The 23,886-nt window shown below is 38.8% G+C and overlaps 1 protein-coding gene across 1 annotated transcript in view; it reads right to left on the bottom strand.

Moving 5' to 3' along the window:
- The window catches only part of LOC122809452 (nicotinamide N-methyltransferase-like), a 130,608-nt gene that overhangs the window by 72,105 nt on the left and 34,617 nt on the right, over positions 1-23,886 (bottom strand). The window lies entirely within an intron of this gene.

Genomic DNA, 23,886 nt, shown 5'->3' with positions numbered 1-23,886 from the left:
CTATATTGCAGACTTACTACTGGGAAAGCAATTTGGAAATGGAAATGATATACAATTTATAATGGGTCTACTGACTCAAATGATTGTTTTCCAACATTAGAAGAATTCCCCTTCCCCCAGAAGACTGGATGGAACACTCTAAAGGAAAAGGTAGTGAATAACACTTGTAATACAGTCAACACCCCGGAGACCCTGCTTTACATTTATGTATGGTTTATTTACAGCGAGGTGTTCGTTCTGAAAAGAAAAGCAAGCATAAATCTAAATCTGCATCAAAGTATGTTCATTTTAAAGTCTTCCATAAGAAAATAACAGTTTATACTTTATAGTCCTTCCTGTCTATCACAAAACAATCTGGTCATGGTCACTTACCACCAAGTAAAAAAAGTCCCTCTCCCTAATAGGCAGACATCCCTAAATCAGTCTCACTGTCTTTCAAGTTTTTCCCTTCCTCTCTCTCTCTCTCTCTCTGCAACACAGGCTAATGTCTCATCCTCCATTTTAATATGAAGGTGGCATATGTGTATGTGGCGGGGGAGGGGGTATGGGTGCCTGGAGGGGTATGAATGGAGTTATGTATTTGTGTGATTGTGTGTCTGCCTGGGTGGTCACAGTAGGCTAGGTAGGTGATCAAAAGTGTGGATGTGTTATCTCAAAGCATGCATGCGGGTGAATGTGTGAGTGAGTAAGGGAGTCCCACCGATGTGACTGTGGCAGTTGGGGATACTCAGCAGATGTCTGCGTGAGTGCAGGAAAGTGAGTGAAAGTGTGTGCATATACATCTCTAAATGTGTTGGTATCTGTGTCTGGGGGCACCTCTGCCAACCTGCTGCACGGTCTGCCAAAGGAAGTTACCACCAGAAACTGCTTGCTAGTGTAGGCAGTAATAAACAAGGATTTAGAGATGTGCAAATTAGCTAATAAAGAGGTCTTTCTCATTGTAGCTAAAGTGGTCTCTGAATCATGTTTTCTACAGTTTAGACACTGTATACAGCCACTGTTGTTTTCTCTGAAGCCCAGCCATACTGTTGAGTAAAGATTACCTTCTATATCTGATAATGATTCAAAAATGGAGGCAGAAAGTCCTGAATTAGATTAAGGTAAGTAGATAGGTGATGCTTTTCACACAATGGAAAATCCTGCATGAAGAAAGCAAATACCTCAAAGTATTACAAAATAAATACAAAATGTTGTTCAAGAAACATGCGTTTTATTTTTACAAATGAAACATAATGAAAAAAGTAATAAGCCGAAGCATATCATCCTGTAAGGTAGGTGAAGGCTATGCAGTCTTATTCAGCACTGTACATACATATACAACAAAGTAGGTACATTTCTGTGTATGACGCAGAAAATGAGAATGTATTTGAAATCAGCATTTTAAGCAAGATTTTTACAGAACTAAAAAGTACAATTCAAGTCTTTTTTATGAAGAGATGAAAATTAATATGTCGTAACAAACACAAAGATGTCACGATAAAATGAATTATCTTGTCATATTAACAATTCTTATTCCGTTTACAGAGTTTGAAGAAATAAGTGAAGAGGAGACATTTTTCGAAAAGATAGAAGAAAATTAGAAAAAGGATTGCAAGCTGTAGAAAAAAATTAAGCTGCTAAATCTGAAATATAGAAACTGAGTACTGAATGGATGTTTGTTCTATTAAATAGTAACTGAAACCACTGAAAGATTTACAGTGCTGCTCTGAGAAAATATTTATATCTGCTTTATTTGTATCTGCCTGGAAAGACATGATTGACAGACTACAATGCTTTGCCAGAGATGGCCTGCATCTGTCTCCCTTGGGCTTCCGGCTCCTGGCAAAACCTCTTGCCTCCCCCATAGTGCCTTTTTTAGGCAATGCCATGAGGTCAAAACTACCAACATGAAAATTTCATCAAAACGCAAATTAAAGGTCATGCTGTTAAATGCTAGCACCCTAAACATGAAACTCCACTCATTGCAAGCATTCTTAACAGTGGAAGTTGCTGACATTTGTGCAGTCACAGAAACCTGGTTCAAAGCTGCGGAGAGCACCCCAGCCATACCCTGTTACTCATCCTATCATACATTCAGACCCCAAACCATGGGCAGCAAATGAAAATGAGGTAGAGTTGCAATGTATATATAAAAGACATACACACCTCAAGGCTGGTCAAACAGTATGATGCACAGTAAACACTCCAGGTGCAGTTAACAATTGACAAGACCCCAATTCAAATCATAGCTACTTACAGGCCTCCAACTCTGACTCAAGATGCCCACTCCACATATCAGACATCTTCAAATCTATCAAGATTCAACCCTTTACCCTGATCATGGGTGACTTTAACTATCCAACCATAGATTGGAAGAACTACTCATGCCAAAACACAAATGCCAAGAGATTCCTTGATTTTGTCAGTGCAAATGCCTTGGACCAGCTGATCAACACTACCAGAAGAGATGACAATATGTTGGAATTGTTATTAACCAACATGAGTAACCACTGCAGCATCCCTACAGTGTCATCCTCCCTGGTAAGATCCAACCACAAAACGGTCTCTGCCCCCCTCCCCCCCAGCTAGGGTAATAAAAAAAAACTTTTCCAAAACTATTACAACCTCCTGAGGGAAGGTATAAATAGCTTCACAGCCTCCTCCCCCTCTATAGGAACTGGCACATATGTCCAAACCTACACCAAACTACAATGGAATCTGGAATACCTGACAGGACAAAATCCTCCTCCTCAATGAAGAGTAAATCTGTCTGGTGGACATCTGCAATAAATAAACTCTATAAAAAAAGAAAAACATTGCTGTCCAGGACCAAGAAAGACCAGGTGCTCATTTGGAAGCAATCTCTCCTTAGCCTGAACAAGCAAATAAGAGCACTAGTGCAATCCTCCAAAGCAAACTTCAAGTCTAAATTGGCCACATCTACTAAAGACAATCATAAGGCCTTCTTCACATATGTCCGCAATCTCAAAGGAAGCACCCAGATCTGCTCAGAACTGGTGGTCAAGGGCTCCACATGCACAAACGCTGTAGATATAGCCAACCTGCTGGCAGACAGGTTCAGTGAAAATTTCACCCCTCTGTTCCCCATAAGTAAATCAGAACATCCCCAGCACTTGTCCCCTCCCCTTATCTCTAGAGAGCAAGTCATCAATGCTCTCTCTAAGGCAAAAAATACAGCCTTCATGGGACCCAAAAATATCCCAGGCTACATCCTACATGAACTCAGGCAGGAACTTGCAGCACCATTAGGCACCCTATTCAACCAAAGCCTGAGTACCGATTTCATCCCAGTTGAGTGGAGTACAGCCACTGTCATCCATTTTCACAAAGGTGGAGCATCCACCGATCCAGGAAATTATAGACCCATCAGCCTAACCAGCCTGATCTTCAAGGCCATGGACCGGATTATCATGGACCTCATTAACAAGGAAATTGGCAACCTCCAAACACTCAATCCCACACAGTTTAGTTTCCACAAGGAGAGTTCATGCCTGTTAAATTTGGTCAACTTCTTTGAGACAGTCACCAAAGCCATGGACGAAGGGAAGATGATGCATGCCACCTACCTTGACCTGGCCAAATACTATTCCCCATTTGGGTATAATAGATAAATTCTCTCAACTAGGCATCAATCCATATGTTACCAGATGGGTAGCAAACTGGCTCACTGATAGAACCCACCTATTCAAAATAGGGGGAAGCCACCTCAAGCAATAGACCTGTAATGAGCAGTGTACACCAGGAATTGGTCTTGGGGGCCCCTGCTGTTTGGGATATACTTTTCTGAGGTGCAGGCCAAAACCAGTGGGCTATGGCTGACCAAGTCTGCAGATGACTGGAAGCTGGGCACTGTCATCAATTCCCCTAGTGATGTGGATATCCTCAAAGAGGGCTCACCCAAACAAATGACTGGTGCCAGAAACATGGCCTCAAGCTGAATGCCAAAAAATGCCTCATCATCCCCTATGGGGAGAGTGACGTCCCCACAAATTACCACATAAACAACAAGGTCCTAAGCATGCAATCAGTTGTGAGGGACTTGGGCACCCAGGTTGATAGCAAACTGACTTTTTACCACCCTATTGCCTCCATTGTACAGAAAGCTTTCTACATGGCACACCTCATTACTAAGGGTATCTCATCCAAGGACAAGGTGGTCATGACGTCCCTATATTCTTCCCTTATAAGACCCATTATTGCGTGCAATGCCCCTTTTGGCATGTACCTCACAAAGCACATGCAGCAGCTGGAGAGACCACAGAGGTTCCTCATGAGGAGAATCCAGGGCCTCAAACATCTACCCTACACAGATAGGCTAAAGGCTCCGTCCCTCTACTCAGTCTCATACAGACTCCTCAGTGGTGACCTCTGTCTGGCATACAAAGCAATCTCAGACTTCACCTTGATGGGAATGCTGCATAGCCACAAGTTAAGCTCTACTCAAGTAACCTGCACACACAACCTTAATCTAGCTTGTGACATCAATAGGACTTGTTGGCAGGACATATTTGTGTCTCAGAAACTCCCCCTTCTGTGGAACAGCCTTCTCCATGTCAAGCAGAGTACCTCATTAACCCTTTTAAAGTGCAACCAGGATAACTGATGGGGAACAGAAAATACACCCCTGGGATTCCACCTGTGTCCCTGCTGGACAGGGGCATTGGGTGCCGATTTCTCTGAACATGGGCTAAATTCTTGGCTAGGCTTGTAAGGGCCTCAGGGCCAATGTGTATTTAATTAAAAAGCAAAAATTTACTGACATATGGGGTGGGAAAGTGTTCTGGTCCTTGGGAAGAAGAACATTCAGGGATGATTGTATTAATATGAAAAAGTAAATTTAGAGCTTAAAAATTATACAGTAGTAGTTGTGCTGGCTGGGGCATTAGTGTCAGATATGTTTGCATAAAAATGTGTTAGTAACATTAATTCCTGTATTTGCTCCCATAACAGATACATTTTGAAATCTGGTGTTAAAACATTTGAAAATATGTGTTAATAAATGGGATTTTTACATGTGTTTATGATTTTTAAGCATTCTTTTGAAAAAAATAAAGTTTGCAAAATGGAGGAAAGAAGTTGTAAAGTACTAAGAGATATCATACATAGTGAAAGTTTAAAGGCTGCACGGCAAATGGAAGAATATTAAAAATAGATCAACTATTTTACAGTTGTATTACAGGGAGATAATTGGGTTGGAGCAGAAATGTGGATTTTTTTCTCACCAAGAGCAGCACACATAATGTCTGGAAAAGGAAATTAAGCTCAAAACTGATGGAGGTCTTGGGAGACATTGAGTTTATGGAGAAATAAGAAATAGAGGGGTATTGAGGTAGATCATTATGTTTGAATCGTGTGAATATGAGGTAAATGAAGGAGATGTATGATATTTGGGAAGACTGTTAGAAGAGAATTTTGAACAGTGACACTAAAACAAAAACAAATATATTGCAGGATGACTTGGTACAACCACAGACACTATTAAGTACTTTCATCTAGACAATATACAAACTTCGTTGGAACAAATTGCAGTCAGTCACAAATTAAATAAATTACTACAAGAATCACATGACTAAAAACAATATACAATCATCTGACATAATCAAATTCATATAAAATGCATATAAAAACTTTTAATAAAAATAATAATTAATACAAATACGTTAACTTATATATAGAAATATTTTCTTAGAAGCATAAAACACATTAATAATTTCACAGCCCTTAACTTTAGGAAGCTATTTATAGAGATATGCTCATTCAGTCCTGGAACATTACACCAGTGTTTGATATTAACTGCCAGATGAGCTCCCTATATTATTTTTTCCCAGTGCCCTCCTGCATGATTAATAGCTATACCCTCCATAACAGTGGATGCAAATTTAGTAAAACTACTGAATTCTTGTGCATCCTTACTTAAGGCAATATTAGGATACTTTTTCTCTGTATCATAAACATGCTCATAAATATGCTTCCTCAGACTTCTGTCAGTCTTACCAAATGCCTCAAGATATGCAGTTAGCTATATATACCAAACCTATAGTAGCACATGTAAGATGCCCTTTAATATGGATAGTTTTGTTATCATAACCCTTAAGATTATGCCTTTAGTAACTTCAGTCCTCACTGATTTGCCAAAAACCACAAGTTTTATGTGGAACAGTCCAAAAATAGGAGGAAAAATCTGGACGTTCTGTGAAAATCTGGACAGTTGAGAGGTATTAGCAGACTGCAGAGATAATCAAGGAACGTAAGTAGTTCAGGGCATTATCCATCACAGGGAGAGTGTATTATCCATGGAAGGGAAGGGGGGTAAATTTGTGGTAGGATGCTACTGTGAAGGGGATGGATCTATGTAGTGAAACTGATGAAGCAATGAGGTAACATCAATACATTTTAAAACAGATGCTAAAGACAGGATCATAGTCACACAGGCAATCATATACAGCATCAGCAACAATGATGTAACAACAGATTAGAGAGAGAAAATAACCAGCCAGTGTTGGACTTGCCCCCTCCTCCCCCTTGTCTACCACTTCTTACATACGGAGCAGAATATGTTGACATATAACCTAGGAATGTTAAACCAATGTGATGGCATTAGGCAGCAGTATGTCTTAGAAAATGATAACTATAGTAAGGACTGGGACACTGCCTGATGCAAAAGATTATAACTATCATCTGGTGCTGATCAAAGTTAGAGCCTATCTCAGAAACATGAAGCAAATGGTTACCACTAATACACTTTCTTAGTGTGTCACCTTGACCGACCTTCTCAATCCATCTTTCTTTGCTGTCTCACCCTACACCTGTTCTTTCATGACTTCCTTTTCTCTGAGTTTTCTTGCATTGTAATACTTCACCCTTTTTAACTGACCACATCGTTCAGGGGTAGGTCATTTGATAGCACTGCAAGTGGCATGGATTTAACTAACTACCTAGGTGCAGAAGATCTGGCCAATAATTCATTTTTCCAGATGCTTAGATGCCTTTTCTGGTGAAGGTGGGCAGAAAATAACCATTCAGTCCAATGATGAGCACTTAGAAATACCTGGGGTAGCTGGAGGTAGGCAGATTGCAGGGTGGCAGCTTGCTGCCGGACAAGTGAATATATATACACTTTACAGAATGATATTTATACAACAGTGGTATATAATAAAAGAAGAACTGAGAATAACTATTCCACAGACTAAAGTGTCACTGAAGAATGACAGTTCTAGGTGTTTTCCTCTCCTGATGTTATCCACTAATATAGCCTGCTGTCAAAAGAATGCAATAAATGACCCCAGGAGCTTAAGCTGGATGTCAGTGACAGAAATGAAAAATACTTTTCCCCATTTTTGAAAGCTTACAGTTAACAGGCAAGGGAAATGTGGTGTATCTGCTTTCATCAAGAGATGTCTAACTTGATTTCTTTCCTAGACCAGAGCAGACCATCCACATTAAAATATTCATTCTTAATATATTTTTTCTTTTTTTTTGCACTACCTCTTAAGTTTGTTTTATATCCAAACCAAAGGGTAAAAAGGTCACTCATAAAAACTATTCAGGAAAAACTGCACAAAAAACTCTGGCTTCACTGGCCTGAATGTACCCACAAAGACTTTAAAAGAAAAACAGCCATGGACATTTAGAAGCTATGTAGCTGAAACACTTATTTCCTTAATGGGTCATTTAAGCAATAACCCATGCCTGGGTGTGGAAATGTTGGATTTATGCACGGTTTGCCCTCGTGACCAAACCACACCAACCGTAAATCCAGCATTACCCACACCCAGGCATGGGTTATTGCTTTTTTACAATGACATTATTTAAGAAAAAAAATACTTACTTTTCTTAAATAATGGCATTGTATAATGCCTCCGTGCTGCCCTTCCACAGCTGCCCGGTATTCTGTGACAGTTCTGATGTACTGCGCATTCGTATGCTTACGCATTACATCAGAGCTGTGTGTGGAAGCAACGAAGAAAGAAAGATCTCCATTGCTTTTTAAAAGGTGTCTCGCTATGTTAAAAGAGTTTAACATAGCGAGATAGCTTTAAAAAAAGCAATGGAGATCTTCCTTTCTCCGTTGCTTTTTTAAAGCTGTCTCGTTATGTTAAACTTGTTTAACATAACGAGACAGCTTTAAAAAAAGCAACAGAGAAAGGAAGATCTCCGTTACTTTTTTTTTTAAGATATCTCGCTATGTTAAACCCATTTAACATAGCGAGATTACAGCAACAGAGCTCTTCCATTCTCGTTGCTGTCTAATACACACACAAAAAAAAAGACTTATACTAATGGAAAAAGTCCGGGCGACCGGACCTTTTTCCATTAGTATAAGTCTGATTTACAACAGGCACGCTGATCAATCAGCGTGCACGTTTTGGAATATTAATCGGGGGTCATTGTATAATTGCATATATCCCATGTGTCACCATTACAGGAGGTTTAATGTAACACAAAATGAAACTGCAGCTTGGCTGAGTTTTTCTTGTAGTTTTTACTGAAAAGTTTGTTTTATGTATTAATTCTGGCTTTTGTCTGATTTTCTCAAGATTTAAATATTGTGTTTGCTGAAGTTTAGAAGTGAGAACATTTCTCCTTAGTGATCTTTAAAACTGAAAGAAAAGATGTTTGCAAGAATAAATACACCTTACAGTAAATAATCAGCATAGGGTGGTGACCAAGAAAAGTTCAATAAGGTTGGCACAAAGGATGGTACTGAACAGAAGAAAATAGACTTGCAAGGTATAAGAAACAGTCAAGAATTCAGGAGCTTAAATGTAATACAAGAATACTAAAATGTCAGGGAGAGTATACCATCATGACTGAGGTATTATCACCTTCACAAAAGTTTAGAAACAGGCCAAATGATGGCCAAGGCACTAAGGATGGCTGAGAATATCCTTAGTTATAGAAAAGACATTACCATTAGAATGCCTAAGCACATAATTATTTCTCTACATGTAATGCTTATGATCCTTCTGGAACTGTTGGTGTGCTTCTAGAAGGTTAAACTGCCTAAGGACAAAGGAACAGTGCAGGGCACTTAAAATGGTGCTTAGATTGCATCAAAAAACCACAGAAAGGGAGAATAAAAGACCTTAACATTTATATGTGCTAGCCATAAATGAATCTTGGGAAAATGCTGACATCCCATATTTAACCACCAAGTTGGGATCTTCCTTTCTCTTTAAAGAAACATATGTCTTGCCTTCTTTTGGCTACATATTCACTTACTAATAACTGTGGGTCTAGTTGGCTAGTTGATAAACTTAGAATCGGGGGTATGATTAAAACTATTATTTTTGTTGTCCGTCTTCCTCCTCCAACTAAGTGTGATTCTTCTTAAGGAATATGTCCTCATACTTTACACAAGATGAGTATGTGCTTCTCCTTGGAAGACTTTAATGTCAGTTTTTTGTTCCTTCCAGGTTAGATATCTTGCTTGACCTTTGTCTTACTCAGACTTTACTATGTCAAATTTTGTCACACAAACTAGTTCATTCAGGATTTGGTTATCAACAGCAATCCCTCAAATATTCATAGTGTTCACACAATTCCTTTTCATCAAAGTAACTGTGTTACAGTGCTTTATTTCTCTTATAAGACATGAAAAGACAAAGCTTTTACCTTTATACTTAGATCCAGGCTTTCTGAAAATACAGATACATGTATTTCTTGTGTTACACCCATAAACGAGTAGTAGTCCCAATATGAACTTTTTACTGGTTTGCTAGCACTGCTTGTTCAATTGGCTACTTTGTTTTTTTCACTTGTTATATACTGTGTTTATTTGTGCTGAGTTGTTGCATGCTGCAACCTAGGCTACATATTAGCCAGTGAGCTCCTGCTACACAGTTATACTGCTTTGATAGTTTTGTGGTACCTGTGGCTGTTATCTCACTCATCTCCACAGTAAAGTACTTGCTAAACATTGTGACACCTATACCAATCCTTGTTTCATTTCACAACATACTGTACTGAGAACTTGGAAAAAGTTTATATATTCTGTTTTAATATACTTCTACATTGTACTGAAACCATTAAATGTGGCTGCATATTTGCTTATACTGTGAAAATTTAGTATTACTTTTGTCACATATATCATAAGACTCCATCAGAAAAAATGTAAAAAAATGATGTGTGAAAAATGTTAAAAAATGCAGGATTTGAAGCACATTTTCCTTGTTTTTGTAGACATTTTGCATGTTAATTGGTGTACAGTGTGTCTTGTTAATACTGTGCAGTGTTTCAGCACTACACACAAGCCATCATTGCAATATTGTGCACTGTTGGATAAATACTGAAGCTGCTAGAACTGTATCCTACTTTTCCTCGTTATACCTAAATGATCGCTCTTCATTTAGACCATCAGCTAAGTATGGAAGCTCCTATTACTGTGTTGTAGCCAACATATTACCTACAATCTAATTATATGGATTCACTGAGCCACATTCTGCCTATACCCCCTCCGTTGCCAGCCTTCAAGCAATAGGCACATTTTGGCAGTGTAGGTACTGCCTCATGTTCTCTAACAACTGCTTATTGTTACCAGATAGAATCTACATGTGAGAGATGTAGATATATATTTATATATCACTCATGCACCTAGGCTGTAGTGCTCACCACACACGCACATCACTACATCCTATCACAAACATCAAACCCACCAATGCTGGAGTGTTAAGAAAATCGTACCCTAATCCTCCCAACCTTTTCATGCAATGCACTTCTGTGCTTAAACCTCAGCTGAACATACGATTATACCTCATTCACCAAGTACACTGCTGGTTCCACCACAAGCAAGGGTCATTAAAGCAGTAAGCAGCAGCCCCTGTGGCAGTCAGTGTATACCAATATACACGGTGATGCTCATTAAAATATTTGGTCAGGAGTTGGATACATGGACACACTGCTCACCAGGCTGCACAAACCCACTGCACTCATCAGTTGCCTCTCAGGTGCTAGAATCTGCAGTGTCACCAAGGCTGTTATTTTCATTGACCTCAGACACATTTATGACCTGGTCGCAGCATGGGTGTGAGTAGACAAACTTGAATACTCCAGCTTGGGAGTTATGAAAAGGGACACAGCTCAACTTTCTTTACATGTTTCTGAGGCTGGAAAGCACCTAGTTTAGAACAGCATCCTACCATCTCCACAATAATGCCACAGTAAAAGCATAAAATAATTATCTTCAAAAATGGTGTCATTCTAGTTCTAATGCTTGAATAGATATGGCAGACAGACCTATTGGCTTCACCGGGGATTTTTTACACATCTCTTTGTCAGGGCATTTGCATTTTGGCCAAGACATTCTCTACTCCAATGGTGTTTTTTGGGGTTTTTTTTTGTAAACAGAGTCAGATTTCTAGCCCTATCAACCAAAGAAACTCTAGACAAGCCAATATTAATATGGAACTGCTCAAAACTACAAACCTAAGCAAAAATTTGTCTAGCTTTGAAGTCTGAATGAACCTAGAAAATCTCTACATTCATACAGAACCAAAGTTCCAGTCCAGTACTAATATTTCCTCTATACCTGGGTTTAATACCCATCATTCACACAAATCATCAACTAAAAGTGGCTGCACTACCAATATGGGGGTATATCTGATTTGCAACCCCATCACCTTGTAAATAGCTAAGCAGGTTAATGACCTAGAACTCCTAATTACCCTGGTATCTATCCGCTGATCAACCTGTCACATCCTTTCCTGTTACAGAGCCCTTGCCATGACCCAACAGACTAAGAAACTCACTTGCTAAATTACAGACCCTGACTCTCAACCTGAAATACCCATTCTGTGAGATTTTAATTACCCAGCTATAAATTGGAAAACATACTACAAACTATAATTATGCACTGTGTGTCCTGAAATTCATCAATGCAAAACATAGTTGAGCAGACAGTACCTTCCACTATCAGAGGATTAAATATACTTCATTTGGTTCTTACAATTATAGCTCCAGTGCAACCCACACTTGCTGTTAGTTACCCTTGGTCAAATCAGACTGCCAAGCTGTAACATTATCCATAGATGCAGCCCTTGGAAGTAACCAAATTGTGTTGTCTTAAAGACTTATCCAAGATTAGCTCCCTACTGCTACCCGGTGGACAAAGGATATCTACTGCCCTCCACCCCAAGAGGACCCCACTGCTACCTATCTATTTAAACAACTGGTTTCTATTCCTACCTGAATTCCTGAATCTAGGCAAATGTCCACACGTGTCTCACACACACACAATGCTAAGTTTAAAAACAAAATCCTATGATGTGACTCCAGTGTCAATAAACCCCACAAAAAGAAAAAATGGCCTTGAAGACTAAACTGATATCTCTCACTATTACTGACTTCAAAAGGGTAACTATAGAACTAAGGCAAAAGATCAAACCTTGCAAAGCACGATACAAATGTAACATTTCATTGTCATTCAAGGGTAACCACAAAGCTTTTTAACTATATCAGGAATCCTAGATACAATACTCAACACTACACTGAACTTTTATCCAAGGGGACAACCCACTCCGACACTCAGGAAACAGTAAATAGACTAGTGGCAATGTTTAGTTCATACTTCTCCAACTCCTTATTTTCTCCTTCACACCACCTACGTGGTACACCCCACGACATAATTACTTCTGAACAAATCCTAGATGGGCTCTTTAAAACTAAGAACACTGGCTCTACAGTTTCAGGCAGCATACTAGGCTGTTCCTTGATAGTATGAAACTCTGCCTCATTACTCAGCCCAGACCTATTCATTCTTAGCCTCTTCACAGGTTACATAACCACATCATGGAGAACAACTACTGTGATACAACTCCACAAAGGTAGCCCTACCACTGACTCTGGCAACTACAGTCTAATTAGCCTTACCAGTATCATATGGAAAATAATGGAACATATAATCACAGAACTCATTAATAAGGATTTTAGTTACTTGCAAAAATTTGGCCCAAAGAAACATTGTTTTGTGAAAGGTCGATCCTGCATACTTAATCAGGTGCATTTTTTTAAGAAGGTCACAGTGGCACTGAAGGAAGGCAAGTCTGTGTACTTGAAAGAAACTTCCTCACTACATCAAACTAACTCTCTTCAGAAAGAACCTTGATGAACAGAAAGGGTTTTGTAAATTCAGAGTCTGATCTCAACTCATTCCCCTTATGGATGGAGGAACAAGTAGTGATAATTGCACTGGGTAAGCTGCAGTCTACTGAACTGACTGCCTAGTATCTACCTATCTACCTATGAACTATAATGCTCTACTTTAGCTCAAAGAAAAATCTACATATAATGACTTTTATTGTACAGTACAGTTCATAAACCTACACATATGCCATGCAATCTGAGGGCTTTTCGGGTTTGAAAAAAGGCTTGATCCACTAAGGCTAACCCAGTTAGAGCATAAAAGAATTAATATATGCATGTATTCTGACCTCCTGGCAACTTGTCAGCTACTTTTCAAAATCTAGTAACAAATTTTGCTATCTTGCACTCTGACTAGAGTTATCTTTCAAAATAAGTTATTTCCTCCTATTACAAGAACAATTTGCCTATAAATCCAAACATCACTTTATTCTACAACTGATGCCTGAGCCACCTGCAAGAATTCCCTCCCCCAAATAAAGATTTTTTTGTAACAGTCCCAGAAATGAAGCCAAAAAAGCTATTAAGAGGAGGAACACTGAGAATCTTGCAATTTGTTCCACCAACTTTAGGTGCAATGGGTAATGCTAGAGAGTTTTTTCAAATGCGGTGTTAAACTGAAAACTGAGCAATGAAAATAGGGGAATCCTGGAACTGTGGAGGTAAGGCAGATTTTGCTTTCCCTTAAGGTTGCAAGACCTCAGAGTTAATATATTTAGAGATCTAGTGGTATGAGTGTTTATGGGGTATAACTTCTGAAAACTACTTTTTTGTAGCAGTCAACGGTTTATGATTTTAATAAATTCCATGAATGATTACTGTTTAGCCAAGAATTTAGGTAAAGCTACTTTCTACTGAAATAAATGATTCAAATCCCTTTCCACTCCTAATGGTTTTCTGAAAAAGGGAGCAAGGGTTGTGGACTGTTCTATATCATCCCTTATTCTTTTCCTAGTTCTCCACTCCTAGAGCACCCCTTCTACCTGAGATTTGGAGGGTAAAATCATGAACCTCCTTCATGCTTCTTCTCTGGCAGTTTAGCTGTCCTATTTTTATTTAGGTCTTTCTCTTCTCTTTTTTTGACTTTAAGTAACTCTGAATCAGGCTCTTAATATTCTGGATAATCCTCCTGACAATAAAGTGTCCAGGTAGAGCTGGCTTGCTTCCGTGGTTCCTAAAATTGTGCAATGACTTCATTGGTAGAACATTACTTCACAGTTTTAATCTGCTGCTCTGACCTTCCCCAACCTGTTTTGAAAACTGTTCTAACCCCCCCCCCAAAAAAAAAACTCTTTTCTGTAGTGTGGGCTACAGACCAATCTTTCTCTTTCCTTTCCTGGATATGACATTGACAGTAAGCGAACCACAGAGAACCGTAATAAATGTGGCTTACTTGTAAGGCATCTGCATGTTTTTTCTTCTGGAAAAAAGTGCTCAGACAGCTGAAGGGACTATGTGTAGTACAATCATTACATTTTTGGGAGGTTGTGGGCCCTTACTGATTCCATATCTGTTATTATAGTATGCCAAGATCTATTTAAAATAATTTATTAGCATTTGTTTACCAGGAAAGTCCAACAGGGCTATGACAGGCCCCTTTTCACCAGATGCCTTCACAGTTAACAAGTATTAAGATACCATATATAGAAATAACACAAAAAAAACACAAATGTCATATATTGCATACAAGATAAAAAAAACAGTATACAAAGAAAAAAATAGAAGACAGATGCATCCTAGATATGTTAGATATCATTATATTCCACAGAGTTACATTTCAGTTTTACTAAGTAGCAAAGACAATGCTAAGAACTTCCATTAGGTTAACAGACAGGTACAATAGAAAATTTGTAGGGAATTACTACTAGACAGCATATTGTTTGGTAAGAATTTCTAGGTGTGGCCAAACTACTGGGTCTTCTGATGAAAGCCTAACAGCTTAAATTACGAAAGATGACCAAAAGGACACTGAATAAATAGAGGGCAGATGGTGTGACAAAAGTAGGTACTGCCAGCACAGCTAGCTGGAATTTTGTAAATAATTATATGTCATTTGTGCCTGTCAAAATAATTTATGCAAGAAGCTTGTGTTACAAATGTATTAGAACTGTATGTCATGTGTATATCAAACTGCTTTGTGTAGATGTTTGTGTTGAAAGGGTATTTGTAAAGTGTTTGTCCTTAAAGTGTATCCACAGTGTGCCCTACTGGAAGAGAACAGAAATGTACATGCACTGTTGTAACTCTTTAAATGTATATATTTTAACAGTGGAAACTGGAATACAGGAGGTTAACCTCAGTCCAGCAAACTTTAGAAAAATATCTGAAATTAAATTACTTTATAGGCTAGGCTATAAAGATGTTTCAACGCAGCTACAGACACAAAGTCTGTACTAGGAAGATTTCTGTATTGTCTTTGGAGTGAACTAATTGCTACTCTGAAAGCATGAAGGAATGCAATTATTTTATGACTTCCAGCATCTGCCAAAGATCTGAGCAAAAGCCCTTGTATGACTATTTTTACAGGTAGATGCTAAATACTCCCAGCTTCTAGCAATGGGGATTTTGCCTGGGAACTAGAAGTCAGATGGCCAGAAATTATGTCATTCTGCAAGCTAGCCCAGCAGTAACATTTTAGAAATGATTTTGAGAAGTCTCTCAGTGAGACAGAACATTATGCATTTTGTCATGGACCTGACAACAAGAACCATTCACCACATCATCTGCTTTGCTCTAAGTAAGTTATTAGAGAATAGTAACTCTTAGATGCAGTCACAAACATAGTGAAGCTTAGTTTAGATTTTGTTTTCTTTATTTGTGTGAGCCTGTACTGCAATGTTATTTTAAACATTTCCTGTGGTTTTGAACTCTGATGTCACTGTGAATATATACTTAGTATTTTCTTGTTCTTTTATTATTAATTATTAAATATATTTAAACCTTTCATCATGGCTGATTTGTATAGAGATATTTAAGTTTTGAGTGTACATGCTTATTTATTTATTGACACTGTATGGGCCACTCCTAACAGCCTTGCTCTTGGTCAAACTACCATTTATATTAATATTAATATTATACAGTTAGATTGGACACCCTTTGTTAAGGGCTCTAAAGCGGCTGATAAGGAGTGAATGGTGGCAGTGATAACTACCTTATAGTCTGGGCAGAAGGGGGCATAGCTATTAAACCTGTGCCAGCCTTTCCAAGATGTGTGTGTGTGTAAATCAAACCTCAAAGAGTGTGTGTCTCAGCTACTTGGGCAGGGACACGAAGCACTGGTTGGACAGTGAGGGTGCTGCAGGTCTTGGCTTAGTCACGCAGCTTAGATCTCAACTCTATAGCTGTGCCAGTGGGGAGTCTTATTGGTGACCTGGAGAAAGACAGAGATACCAGCCCCAGACTGATTGTGGTCTCTGTGTGCTCTTAAGGGAAATTGCACCTGATACAGAGAACTGCATTTGAAAATACTGTGTGTGTGTACCTGTTATCCTCTCAGTGAACATCCCCCACTGTTACCAGTGGTGAGGACTTAGGCTCCTTGATTACTGGTTGGCAGTGCTGAGTCGTCATAGATGGATACAGTTATAGCAAGATTTAGACAGGACAAGAGTGGCAGGAGTGTAGTTTGTAATCCAAGAGGTGGGTCCCAAAGTTTTCTTTCAACTATTTTGGATTTATGATTTGTCTAAAAAACACTTGTATTTCCACAAATCACTGCTGACCTGCGCGGGTTAACAATTCACAACTCCCAAGTCAGTGGGGCACTGTTTAACATGCTTAGCAGAGTAAAATTATACAAAAGGAATGTATAAAACACAAATTGGCTGATCACATGATCTGCTAGTAACAAACATAAGGGCTCAGACATTTACCCATACAAAAAGTAACTCTTCACTGTAATATTCTGCAAACAGCAACTGTAGAAGAAAGGCAATGCAGACACCAGTTTAATTTGTATATTAGAAAAACATAAAACTGCAAACATTTGAAAAGAAACTCCTGTCTTAAATGCAGTGCCATAGAAAGAGTGGGTAAAAGGGGCAACACTCTGGACTCCAGCTTGCAGGGTGAACAAAATTAGAAAGTAGTGACTTTATTAATTTTACCAATTTTTATTTAAAAATTCAGAACTGTAACTGTACAACTCACCATAAATATTTTGCTGGTGTCTATCTGCTGTCTGACCCCTTTTATCTCACTAAAGACAAATGAGTGCTTACCTGTACATTTTACATAAAAGTATGTGCCTCAGGCACTTCCATAAAATGCAGGGCAGTTTTTTGACTGGCGCATTGGATGCAGCAGGTTAAGTGGAGAAGTCCATAATATATTAACCAATTGGCAGAGAATTTAATAACAAATACAATTAACAACTACTAGTAGTTGCAACAGCAAAAGCCATGCATCAATAGTTGTTTTTTTATTATTTGTTTTACCTGACAGGGAATAGAAGATGTGACATAATGCACACAACTGATATAGGAACCAGCTAGCAACAAGTGCAGTACATATTAAATGGTCCTGATTTCAATGAATGTCTCTTGAGTTTGCTGTGTGTGTGTGTGTGTGTGTGTGTGTGTGTGTGTGTGTGTGTGTGTGTGTGTGTGTGTGTGTGTGTGTGTGTGTGTGTGTGTGTGTGTGTGTGTGTGTGTGTGTGTGTGTGTGTGTGTGTGTGTGTGTGTGTGTGTGTGTGTTTATATGTACAATTTCCATCAGAATTCAGCTTATGGTTTTTGTGGAATTTGTTAAGGACTGCACACTGCAGTCACTAAATAAAAACAGACAATTTTCCAGTGATACCATTGCTCTCAGGTATCAATAATTGCATTTTATGCATCTATGAAGTACTAGCAATGATAAAAGAATGCCTATTTTGCATTTACCAAATGGCTAAGGCACATTTAGTTTGAGGTGTGTGTGTGTGTGTGTGTGTGTGTGTGTGTGTGTGTGTGTGTGTGTGTGTGTGTGTGTGTGTGCACACTCATGCATGCATCCACATAAAACTTTAGCAAGCTGCTTGTTACAGCTTCAACAAACTTGTTACAGTTACAGTAAGCTTCTTCCTTTTGTTTCTCAACCTGGGTCATCAATGTGGGTATCTACACAATGCATCAGATGATCCAGCTATGGTTGTGTTCATATGTTGTACAACAGTCAGAGAAATTCATCTTGCAGTGTGCCCCTACCCCACCTCTCCCCAGGAAAGCACCATCAGTACATACTACTGACAGGGAAAGCAGTCAATGAAATAACAATGCAGAGCTAAAGGAGAAAACAGGTGACAGGGAGTTGTATATCATATTATAGCTGCTAATTTCTGCAAAAAATACCTGCAATAATTTTACTCATTAAAGAATACCTAACAACTGAATAAATGGCACATCACTTGCACATTACAAACACATGCCAACAAGATTAAAGTGATTTTCCAATGTTACAAATCATATACAATAACATTTGGTGCATAAACTACTAAGTAGTACTTTTCTCAATCAGACAATATTTTCAGCTTCTGTTTATAAAAGAAAATACTTATGAAATGTGTATTTTCCATGCACTGATGCCATGGAGTCTATCCAGGAAACTCTAACCTCAGCTCATCAGCACTGGAAAAGTATGAGGCGCATCCATAGATTTTAATGGGTGTACCATCACACCTGAGTCGAGATACCCCCATTTCTTTCTATAGATGCACTCCACACTGTCCCTAAGATGACAGCACCAAGAAACAGACTACATGCATTTGGGCCATTGACTACTAAAACACTTATTAACCTCTTTATTTAAATATACCCGAAAAACATATGACCGTCAAGGAGGAAAATGCTTCATGGCACTTAAACTCATCAAATGCTATCGAGCATATATAAACATCATAATATCACTTTAATTGGAAAAAAATTCTCCCGAACTTTATAAAAACATGAACATTTTTTTTTTCAAAACAGACAACTAAATATAGAAAAATGTATATACAAGATGAAAAATACAAACAGCAATAATAAAAAGTTAACCTGCTTAGCTGGAAACATACACATACCATGATCCACATTCATGTGAATACCTAATCCTTTCAAAATACAATAAAACAAATAAAATAATAATAATCAGTAATCTTTTGATATCAGTAAAAAAGGGCAAAATGTGAAAATAGCCAACATTTGCTTCCCTAACTCATCACATGTGTAAATTAACATATACAAAACACGTGCTCCATGCTTTTATTTTACTTGTTGTTTTAAAGGGACACTATCTCAGTTCTAAACCGAGTTAGCTGCTTCGGACCGAAATGTAAATGTTGCCGCCCATTTTGTTACCTCCCTCCCTCTTCCTGACATCACAGTTATTCCCTGCCCACATACTCTTATTTCTTTGAAAACCCTGTTCCATTTCCACTTTTCTTCCCAAGTAAACTCCGCCATTGCAGCTGTAGTTCCTACTGATTTTAACTTATAATACCCAACACGTTAACAAGCGGAACGTCTACTTTTAAGGATGGTGTTTGTCTTGCATGCATTTCTTCAGTACATAATTCTGCCCACAGAAAAGATCCATTAATCATTTTTTCCTGGTTAGTTTTTTTTTCAGTCATAATAGGGATCCAGATTAGAAAGGCTGTTAACAGTAACAGGTGTTGTTACTATGTGAAGTAAGCACGAGCGATCGTCTGTCTAGACGAGCCGATCTCAAGTGCTTATCGAGATGTAATCGAAACTCGGGAAAAGGTTTTACTTTGTGTTAATGTTCCCTGGCCAAACAATAGCTAACAACAGATGTATCTGTGGGCAGTGGAAACAGTAAATGTTGCCCATAGATACGATGATTAATTTTCTTGTTCTTTTTTTTTTTTTTTTTTTTCTTAGAGAGATTCAGAACCGGGTGAGTAAAGCTCCAAACAACAAAAGCAGGTGCCGTTACTATATGGAAAAGGCACGATCGGTTGTGTACAGCAGCTGATCTCTAGTGCTTACTGATGTAATGTAAACACAGGGCGAGTTTTTATTTTGCATTTTTTCCCTAATATATACTAGCTTGGATGTATCTCTGGGCTGTGGAAACATTAAATGTTGCCTATAGATACGATAGTTAATTTCCCTGTTCGTTTTTTTTTTTTGTAATAATAGAGATCCGGGATGAGTAAAGCTCCAAACAGCAGCAGGTGCCTTTACTATGTGGGAAAAGCACGACACGAGAGAGATTGGTTGTCTAGAGAAGCTGATCTCTATTGCTTACCGAGATGTATCCCAAGCGCAGTGAAAATTTTTATTTTACATGTTTGTCACAAGCCCCCCCCCCCACACACACACACACACACACACACACACCTTATAAATACTGACCGAACAAGAGTTATCTATGTACACGGCCCGGTAACAGTATACACTGCCCACAGAAACATGCAATTCATTTTACTTTCCACAGTTATTTAGGGAAATCTTGATGCCAGCAAGCCTATCAGATACCTCTCAACTGCACAGATTATTGCAGAATGTCTAGATTTTTGCCTCATATTTTTTGGTCTGTTTCTCATAAAATTCTGTTTTTCTGGCAAATCCTTGACTTTGAAGTCAGAAAATAATGACAGTTGACTTTCAGACTTCATACCCTTCAAAAATGTCATGCTAATGCAAAACCTGTTATCCTATCAACAGGTTTGTAAGAGCAATGTTTAGAAACTGTCCTCATCTTTCCAGCCTTTGTCACTCCATTATTTATGGCTTTGTCCAGATTTATTGCTTTAAGAGGTTGAGGGGTATGCTATAGCGTACTTGTAAACAGGAAGGGTGTAACAAAGCTAAACAAAAAAAAACAATGTACCCATTCTTTATTTTTTGTTAATTAGTGTGGAGTGTTAGATTAAGGCCAAAGAGACATATTCCCAAGCTGACTAATAGACCTTCATATCCCTAATTAAACCTCATTTGCCAGGGATCCAGACAAAATCTTTTATCTACCCAAGCAAGTTTCACACACAATTCATTGTATTTCTCCACAGTTATTTACGGGAATCATGTTCCCAATGGCGAGAGAGGGTTGGCTAACCTCCATCAGCAGTAAGCTGGCATGCTCTCTACCACCCAACTCTTGCTAGGAAACAGAAGAACTGATTTCATTCCCACACAGAAGGCCTTAAGGCTGTCCTCAAGCTGGGAAATGCCAAGCTCTCACTACCTTGCAATGAATGGGCTGACTGGGTATGCCATGGTCCTGGCTGGTACAAAAACTGCTTAACATGACTTATACAACTTGTCTACTGCTGGGTACTGCTGCACTGACTGACAGGTCACAAGTAGGAGAGGATAGGCTAGCAAGTTGCAAGATGAATGGAGAGACTATTTTAGGTGTCAGGTTGCATGCATGATGGTCTGGGAGAATAGGCTATGGAGCTGGTTAGAAATGAGTGTTAGTAAGCAAAAAGGTAGCTGAAGTGGAGTTTGAAAGTCAGTGTTAGTAAATAGGTAGCTGAAAAGGAGTCTGAGTAATCTAAAAAGGTGCAGTTAGGGCAGACTGTGTGATATAATCAGGGCTGAGTAAAGACGGTACTGGCTAGTGAAGAAGGACAGTGATGATGGAGACATGGAGAGTAGGAAAAATAATATTACATAGGCCTTAGCAGTTCTGCAACAGAAGGGAGGGGAGCATAGACAGAAATGAGAAAAAATGGACAAAAGGATCAAAAGTTCTACAAGGAGTTGCAAGGATTGTTAGAGAGGAGGGCTACTTTACAGCAGTCTTAACATGGCACCCAGGGGTCTAGTCATGTTATATTGATGGAGGCAACAGTAGGTTGAGGACTAGAATGTTACTGGGATTTCTTACTGGAAGGGAAGGTGGGTTGTAGATGTTGGTTCAAATAGAAGGCAAAAGGGATAAGACAGCAGTAGGAACATGGAATGCATATGTTGGACTCACTACGAATAAAAGGATTTTACAGACTTTTTTTTAACCCTTCCCCACTTTCATACTGAATGTCAGGCCATGTTGTAGTGATACTGTCCATTTTCCCTATCAGTGGACCAAGAGACTGTTGCAGCATGATCATCTTTCAGGAATCCGTGTGTATCCGTGTGTGTGCACGTGTATGTATGTATGTAACATAGAGAGATATATGCAACACACACACACACGCACACTCATGTTTGGCTACCTGAAAGATGGTCATGCTACAATAGTGCCTCCTCCCTCTCTCTCTAGTGTGTGTGTGTGTGTGTGTGTGTGTGTGTGTGTGTGTGTGTGTGTGTGTGTATATATATATATATATATATATATATATATATATATATATATATAGTGGTTTTATTTGGTCATGCTTCATTTGTCCAACATCCTTTCCATCGAAAGGACGTCGGACAAAAACTCACAACGCCGACCCACAGATGTTCGAATGGCTAACATGGGAATGCAGTTAGCCATTCAAACACATGGGCAAATGTCGAAAATGATTTTCAGCTAAATCATTTTCGACATTTGTCCTCAGAACTCTTCCGTGATTTACCCTATATACTCGCCGAAAAGCACAATCTCAAATACCATGTGCGAAGAAATAAAGGTAAACCATATATAGTATGTATATATACACATACATACATACATACATGCATACAGAGATATATGTATAGATATAAATCTAAATATTACTCACCCTTGAATTTGTGATGTGGGTGATTGAAGATTACTGGGAGCAGCCAACTTGACCAGTAAACAAATGATAAAATAACTATATAAATATTCCAAATTCACCCCCTAACACCCCTTCCAGTGTTTGACATGTCAGCTCACAGTTGTGAGAGCCTTTTGTGGCCAAACCCTAGAGGTATACTTGCTCCCACAATAAAATTGTAATACTTTTACACAGCTTGACACAGCCAAGAACTAGTACATATACATCATATTGATCCCTGCTGCAGTAGCCTTATATATATGGGTTATATTCTGCCAAGGATATAAAAGCCAGGCAGCTTCCAAAGTCTAGGGGCACATTCCACTTGACCAACTCATTAGTCAGCTCAAGCTGACTAAAAAAACAGGTTTGGGTGCCAATCTCTTTAGAGCTTTCTTGTCATTGAAGAGGGAGCTCTTCTGCTGGCTTTGGAGTATAAACGGTCATTTTGTGCTGTACCTTTCTGGGCAGATAAGTTTCCTTTGGGAAAAAAACTTCCACATTAAAAAGAAATAGTTTTATTGTACTTTCCTGAGTAGGGACATTATTATTAAGCTAGTAGTTTGTGTCTTAGACTGTCACGAGACTTAATTATACTTTTTAAACAGGAGCACACTTTTTCCTGTCAGTTTAAACATTGTTGAAAACATATTTCTGTAAAGAAATTGGGCCAGATTCAGGAAGCCTCCGTGTAAGAGTTATAACTCTTACACGGAGGCTGCAGTTAAATGGTGTGATGTCAGCATGTCATGCATATGCATGAGGTGCATGAGGCATGCTGAATCACACTGTAACTCTTACACGGTCCGTGTAAGAGAGTAGGGGGCGTGTCCGTAGGCTAAGCCCTGCATGCAGACACCCCCCCGTAAGTGTAGAATGGCTGAAAGTAAACAGCCACGAGAGAGGCCATGGAAATGTAAATAAACACACTACACAACACATTCCCCCACAGACCATCAGTGTACAAAGTGAACAGAGGCTATAAAATTTAAATAAAAACTGTTTTATTTTTTTAACCCCCGTAAATGTGTGCTACTGTGTATTCGTGTGGTGTGCTACTAGCGCAACTGCAGTTAGCAATCAGTGAA

This window comes from Protopterus annectens, chromosome 8.part0, assembly GCF_019279795.1.
Source record: "Protopterus annectens isolate FY-2018-M chromosome 8.part0, PAN1.0, whole genome shotgun sequence".
Taxonomy (NCBI): Eukaryota; Metazoa; Chordata; order Ceratodontiformes; family Protopteridae; genus Protopterus; species Protopterus annectens.
This window is presented reverse-complemented; position numbering and strand designations above follow the sequence as displayed.